A 7,983-nucleotide genomic window follows, 5' to 3' on the forward strand; every position below is an offset into this window, starting at 1 on the left:
AATTAGCATATTAAAGGCCCCATCGTCCAGGATATAGGTCACGAGTGGCGGGGGGTGGGGGCAGGGATGGGAGGGGGGACACTTAATTCAGTCTGTAACCACCAGGTCTGCCTCTTCTTTCAAGGAGATAGAGTCTGGCCAGGGCCTGGCCAACATGTGTGTGTGCACATGTGTTCAATCATGTCCAACTCTTTTGCGATCCCATGGACTATAGCCCACCAGGCTTCTCTGTCCGTGGAATTTCCCGGGAAAGAATACTGGAATGGGTTGCCACTTCCTACTCCAGGGGATCTTCCTGACCCACAGATCGAACCCACATCTCTTGTGTCTCCTGCATTGGCATCTGGGTTTTTTACCCCTAGCGCCACCCGGGAAGCCCCATGTGGGGAAAGCCAACGTGAGGGCTAGACATATGTCCCCTGCAGGAGTCCCTGTTTACAAGTGCCTGACACATCACCCATCTGCTGGACCCTTCCCTCAAGATGGGAAACTCACCATCTCATCCTTGTCAACTCTATCGTGACTCTGCGGTAAAGCAAGAATAGATAAGGAGATAAGAGGTTAAAAATGATACCATGTACCTACAAAGCCCACTTATTCCTCTTGAAGTCATCAAAAAAGTCCATCCCTCATTCCCATTATTTGAAAATGACATCATTTTACCCCTGAGTCTTTGTGGTTCTGGGCTTATCACCTCTAAGCCACCCAACTGCTCAGCAAGTGTCTACCCCAACCATCTTCTGACCCCCTCCTAGGTGGGTGCACAGGACCAAAAGAAACACTGTCTCTGGAGACCCTTCTTCCTCACTGCCAAGGATAAACTGCAGACCCTGACCGCAGGGCCGGGCCTGAGGTGACCCATCTGTTCCCCTATCTAGTGACAAACCGGTACAAAGACCAGCACAGACGCCTCCTCCTCCAGGAAGTGCTCCTGATTGCCTCTGCAGCGCTCCCAGGACAGCAGTACCCCGTTCTCATATGTAGCACATATTCTACCCTGGTGTATATTTTTCCAGTCACCTGCCCCACGCTGAAGTCCCATGAGGGCAAGTCTGTGTCACATTCATCTCTGCCTCCAACACCTAGCCCACTTGGGAGGTCTTCATGGAACCTTCCTGCTGTAGGAGGCTGCCCCTTTGGCAAGGGCATGGGCAGGAACAGCCCCTGGAGAAGTCACATGGGCTGCCTTCCCATCCAGACCCCCAAAGCCAGGCAATACCCGGAACCTCACTACTTAGCCACTGCTGAATTTTAACAAACACTCCAAGAGATAATGGTTAATTTCACAGAACCATGAGTGGAGGCTGTTAAAATGTTAATATTATTTAAATTGTTTTACATTTTCAACAGTTTGAGCTGCAAATATAAATGTTTTCTGTGCTTTCCACGGAGCTGAGCTCACAAAAATGATTGATGAGGCACCGAATATGGAATTTCCCACTTTAAATTAAGAAATGCAATGTGAGGGTGATGAGAAAAATCCTCCCCGCCATATGCAGCCCCCTGTGGCTCCAGAGGCCAAACTCCTTAACACGGGGCCCAGGCCAGGTCACTCATTCCTTTGGTCACAGTGGGCTCCTCACTTCATCTCCCTGGACCTGATGTCCTCGTCTGGAGATGAAGACTGTGTCTCCCAGCATGCCGTTGCAAAGATTCCATCGTGGGCTCACACATAGCAGCGCTGGGTGATTCTCTCACACTGTCGCCAGAGCTCACCACAACGATCGGGGGAAACTGTCTTATTCCCAGTCCTTACAGTGTATACACAGTCACAGACCCAGAATTAAAGATGCCTTTCTGACATTAAAGCCAGTGCTCTTGGGACTTCCTTGGAGGTCCAATGGTTAAGAGTCCGCCTTCCAGTGGAAGGTACACGGGTTCGATCCCTGGTTGGGGGACTAGGACCCCACAGGCTGCAGGGCAACTAAGCCTGTGTGTGGCAGCTATAGAGAGAGTGTGCTCCACAACTAGAGAGAAGCCCACGTGCTACAAGTAAGGCCCGATGATGCAGCCAATAAATACATGCATTTTTTAAGCCAGTGCTTTTAACCATCATGTAAAATAGAATTAAAAGTGTCTGCATGCAAGAGTGACAATTATTAATCAGTAAATGGTGATCTGCTCCCCTCTCTATGTCCCACCTCCCTCACCTCTATGTCCCACCTCCCTCACCTCCACACCCCAACGTTCCAAACCCTCTCTGAGTGAGACCCTCCGCTTCCTCACATCGTAAAACCTCAGTCTTCCAGTTCTAACTCTGGCTAGATGCGAAGGAGTGATGAGCTAAGGATGGGAGGCAGCCTGCGGGCGGCGTGGAGAAACTGCCAGGCCTGGTGCTGCCCTCTCCTTTATGCTCCTGGTCGGTCCAGGCTTCAACGCCTGCCTGATTGCAGAGCCCAGGCCTGTCAGTCCCACCTTCAGAGAAGCCTCCAGCCTGGCCCTGGTCTCATGCCCAAGGGGGACGCCCGGGCATCCCCGATGAAGGGAGAAGGGGTTCCCTGCTCCATCCCAGAAAGAGCCCCGTTTCATCCTCTGCCAAGCCCAGGGCTAGGCACTGTACAACCACTGTGTCCAGGGCCTCTCTCCACCAGGTCCCAGCAAAGGAGTTATTGTTATTATTTCCGTGTTGCATATGAACAAACTGCAGCTGGGAGAGGCTAAACCCAAGCACACCCAGCTTGTAAACAGGGGGGTCTGGTGATTTTTCATTTTGTTTTATTAACTTTCATTGAAGTACAGTCGCTTTACAATGTTGTGTTAGTCACTACTGTACAGCAAAGTGAGTCAGCGTATGTACACATACATCCCATCTTTTTCGGATTTCCTTCCCACGTAGGTCACCACACAGCATAGAGTAGAGTTCCCCGAGCTATGCAGTAGGTTCTCATTAGTGATCTATTCTATACATAGTAGTGTATACATGTCAAGCCCAATCTCTCACCCCCTTCCCCCTTTGGGGTCTGGTTTAAATTCCAAAACTCCACATTGCCTCCTCCTGCTGGCACTGCCCTTGGGTCTGAGCCGCTGACCTGTGCCACACTGTCAGGGCCCCACCGTGGCCTTATCAGTCTTCATTTATTCATTCATCACATGAGTCATTCATTCACGTAGTGCCTACTACAGAGCAGGCCCTGTGCTAAACTCCAAGGGAACACTGGTAGGGGGCACTCACAACCTCCCTGCATCTGACAGTCACTAGAGGGTGGCAACCAAGCAGGGAAGCAATTGGGACAGTTCAGACTGTGCCACAGTGGAGGGAAGAACATGAAAGGGCCCCTTGAGCCCAGGCTGGCAAACCAGGGAAGGCTCCCTGGAAGAAATACCATCTAAGCTGAGATTTGAGTAGTAGGCAGGAATCAGCCAGGAAGTGAGGCGTGAGATGGTACCCCCGCCGAGAGCAAAGCAGGAGCGGAGACCTCAGCATGAGCCTGGGGTGTGGACAGAGGCAAGGGGGAGAGGGGCATGGAGAGCTGAGCGGCCCCCAAGTCTAGCCAAGTAAGACACGTGGGCTCTACCCCAAGGTGAGTTCAGGTTTTTAAGCAGAGGGGTGAGGAGCAGATGTGGGCTCCAGAACACATCTGGACCTGTCTGGCTCCAGTGGGGAGAAGAAACAGAACCTGAAGGTGAGGCCAGGGACCAGCAGGGGCTGGAGCAGTCCCCATGAGCAGCCGTGATATGTGAAAGGGGTCTGGCTTAAGGATTAAAGAACACTCAGGAGGAGGAACTGAGAGACTGCAGACTGACTGAACTGGGGACCAAGAGTGAGGGAGGGGCCAGGAGGGGCCCAGTTCTGGCTGGAGTAACCGGGTGGAGGGAGGGACAGGACCCCACCATGCACAGAGGCTGTCCTGTGGCTCATCCAAGGCTGGGATCCTCCACTGGGCACTGAGTAAAGTGCCCGCCCAGTTGGAGTGCCCACCCAGGACACCCTGACCTTCAGGCTCATCCCCTACCTCCCTGCTGAGCGCCTGTCCTCCCAGCCATCCCCAAGTAGAGAAGGGGTGAGGGGAGGGACGGGATTCGCATGCCAGGGCCCAGTGTGGCTCCAGCCCCCCCACAGTAACCAAACCTTCCAATGTCAGTCTCCGCATCTAACGAAGGGCAATGGTAAGTGTGCCTTTCGGTGGTGGGAGGGGTGGGGTTTGGGGGAGATGAACTCCAGAAGGCGCTCCGGTCTGCTCGGCGCACTGAGCATTCAGTAGACAGTATTCTTGTTAATATCAGGGCTCAGTCAACCCTGAAGCTCCTCCTTGGGCCCTGTACAAGGGAAGAGGTGGTCACGGGCACCTGGCCATGGCCATGTCCCCTCTCTCCCACTCCACTTATACGTTGGCCATGAAGGCAGAGGCCCCACTCTGGGAGCAGGTCAGAAAGGCAGAAGGAGGCAGGCGGCCGTGATGGATGGCTTTCGGCAGCTCTGCGATGCGTCAAATGTTTAATGGAAGTCAGCGGAGTGAGCCAGCCCTTCCCGCAGCGCGGGGCGCGGGTCTGGGGGCCTCCTCGCCTGCCTTGCTGATGTTCCCTGACGTTCTGGGAGCACGGAAGGCACTTAGGTGCTTTGCTGAGGAGGGAGGGAATACCAAATGAAGCTGAGACCTCGAAAAGGACACGTTCCTTCCGGAAAGGAGAGGGGAGCTGGGCGAGGCGCCCTCAGAGGCAAGAAAGGAGCTCAGACGCCAGACGCTTGGGTTCCCCTCTTCCTTGGCTTCTTCATCTCTAAAATAAGGATGATAATAATAATAACCCCTACGTTGCAGGGCTACAGTAGCCTTAAATGGGGAAATATATATGAAGAACTAGAACAGCACCTGGCACATAGTAGGCGCTCAATCAGAGCTAGGTTTAATAACAAAGGAAAGAACAGGTGTGAGGAGCTCCAGGCCATGCCCTGCCCTGCAGCTGACTTGCTGCGTGATCCTGAGAAGTTCCCTGCCCTCTCTGGGTCTAGGTTTCTTCACTCTAAACTAGGGTGTTGGTCCACCAGGGCCCCTCCAGGGCTTTAAGGCTCCTCTTTGCACACAATCAGGGCCACACTTGCCTATGACCAACAGGAACTCATGCACTGGGGCTCAGAGTGGCTCACCCAGAAGGCCTTCTCAATTCTGGTTCCCTCTAAGGCGAACTCAGCCTCTCATGAGCAGTGGTGCCCAGATGGTGAAAAGGAATAAAGAAAGGAGGCACTGACTTCCATCATCCCCTCCTCTCCCTTCCCCTCCCTACAGGCTGGCTGCCTGACCCTCCCGCTTGCTCATTCTTACCCTCAAACCTTTTCTCTACACCCCTTGTTCCTCTGATCCCCAGGTCCTTCCCACCCTTCAGTCCACACCTCCTCCAGGCAGCCTTCTAGCTCAAGCTGACGCTCCTCTCCCTGGCCCCTCCCAGGACAGGTGAAGTAGGGCAGGATTGGGCAGAAGAGAGTGAGGCAAGGTGGGCCAGAGCTGTTGACCAGAAGTGACACCCCAGAACCATAGCAGGGGGTCATGTCTGACAAGCCGTGCGTCAAGACGGGGCACTCCATTACAATATACTAATAGCTGTCCTGTATAGGGCATAGACTCCCTGCCAGGCCCTAACAACCCACTCGAATGAGTTGATGGGCAGAGGAGGAAAACTGAGGCTCTGAGGGAGTAAATTGCATGTGGATTAGAAAGTTAGTAAATGGCAGAACCAGGATTCTCACTAAAGCCATCAGGTCCAGGCCCACCCTGTTAAACACAGTACCAGGCTCCCCAGCCTCTCCTGAGGACCCACAAGGAACCACAGTGGGAAGCTTAGAAACACAGCTGGTCCAGGAGGCAGATCTGTGAGCTCAAGCACGGGACTCGGTCAAACCATGCCCACCCTCCTTGCTGGGTCTGTTTTTATGAGGGAAATTTTTCTCACTGGGTCTTAACGACCACTCCACCTCTGACTGGAGCGATGAACTGAGCAGGCGCTCAGAGATGTTTCCAAAAGAGTGACAGGCAAGGCTTCTGGATGCCAGCAAGACCCCTGGGACACAGCGGTCACCACCACACACCCACTTCTCCCCCAACCGCGACAACCGACCAAGCACCACCCTGGTCCTAAGGTGATTTTCTGAGAACCACAGACTCTCCCGCCTGCTCCATGGAGGCCCCTGGCGCTGGGGGGTGTGTTCACCCCTTGAGTAGCTGATTTCTAATAGCCAACTTCAATTCTCTTTTTTTCCTCTTCTGCCACCTCTCTTTCCCCCAGTAAATAGCCCTAAGCTGGCTGTCCTGATAAACTAGGGGCCTGGGGACTTTCTTCAAGTGCCTTGTAAATGGAAGCGTCTCAGGCCGACAGCTCTCGGTGTTCAATGAGATTATATTTCTTATTTAAATAGCTGATTGGAGGATTGGTTTCAAAGTAAGACGCCGTCTGCCCGTGGCCTTCTCCAGGCTCCCGGGGAGAAGCAATATTGTGTGGCATTGTGCAGCGGCAGGAGCCTCTCCTTCGAGCTCCTGCTTCCATTCAGATGCCTCCAGGATGCGGGGGGAGCTGGGGGGTGGGGGATAAAAGCCTCTTGGTTTGGGGAGCTGGAGATTATGCCTTTCATTCGAGAGCGCCTTCTCCAGGGCTCCCCACCACGCTGGGTACCAGTTGTCTCCCCCCTCAAAGCGACAGGGAGATAAAAGGAAATGCGTTGGCTTCGTCCCACCTCCGGGGAGAACTCAAACCAGCCTTTTGTCAGCGGAGGATAAGCGCCACCATTTTAGGAAGGGTTGTTGTTCAGCTGCTTTGCTAGAAGGGTTCATGCAGGCTCTCCCCCGCCTCCCCTGGGCCATGGTTTCCCTGCCCCAAGTGGGGGCCCGGGGAAGCTGGTACATGCTTTCTGATTGAGTGCCTACACCCGCCAGTCGTGAGACGGGTGGCATCATCGTGGGTACCAGGCAACCCCTGGACCATAGTGAAAGGCGAGGATTGCACCAGATCAAATTCTGCCTGAACTGTGCCATGCAGACCCCACGAGGGCTCGAGCTCTTTGCTTAGAGCAAATTTGCAGTTAATTGTGTGTCAGAATAACGTATTAGAAACAGCAGCGTCTGGACCATGTGCAATTCCTCTCCTTTCAAGCCTTTGTCTGCCCAGGGCTGGAGGGGCTTGTCAGAGCATCTTTGAGACAGGCTGGGGGCACCCCCCGATCAAAAGCAGCCCCAGAATTGCAGTGACTGTCCTGGAGCCCCAGGCAAGATAAAAGGCCAGTGGTGGCCTTGAAGGATGCCCGGCTCTGTCCATGAGGCCAGGCGGGGCCAGAGATCTTCTGGCAGCTGCAGCGCCGAGGCAGGCAGTTTGGTATTCCAGGCACATCCGGTGTCTCGTGCATCCAGGGACTGCAATCAGGTAGCTTATGGGGATGCAAGTCACATCGCCTGGACCATTGCCGCAGTGAACTGATTCATGCTGCTACTTTGAGGCAGGGGGAAGGGACAGCGGGGCCCGGAGACGAACCAGCCTGGCTTTATTATACAGCTGCTGTTTTCAAGCTGAAATATCCCAGCCTCTCCTGTTCCCTCTCTTTCTGCCGAGCCGGCACTAGATGTCTACCTGCAAAGACAGTGCTCACTCTGGCCCTTAGCTCTGGCTGAACAATGGCATTATGTGATGCATAAAGAGTACCCGGGCAACGGAGACAGGCACAGCTTAACTCACTCAGTGCCCAGTGGCTTTTGAACACCCCTGCATTCAGCCTTTATCCCCAGCAGCCTGGGGCCTCCCTACCCTTTATTCCCTGGCCCTCCCCATCACGTGCTTCCCTCGGTTTCTGCACAGGTCTGAGATGGAGCTGATGGCCATGAAATGAGGGGCACAAAGGAACCAGGAGACAAGTGTGCTCTCTGACTGGGAAAGACTCCTAGAGATGGGTAAGGAGACCTGGGATTTGGTCTCAGTTTTGCCATCAACTGACCAAGTGGCCGTGGCAAGTCCCTTCCGAGCTCTGAGTTTCAAGTCTGTGCCTGCAAATAAAAGAAATGGGAACAT

Source organism: Bison bison, unplaced genomic scaffold, assembly GCF_000754665.1.
Source record: "Bison bison bison isolate TAMUID 2011002044 unplaced genomic scaffold, Bison_UMD1.0 scf7180017864029, whole genome shotgun sequence".
In the NCBI taxonomy this organism is placed as follows: domain Eukaryota; kingdom Metazoa; phylum Chordata; class Mammalia; order Artiodactyla; family Bovidae; genus Bison; species Bison bison.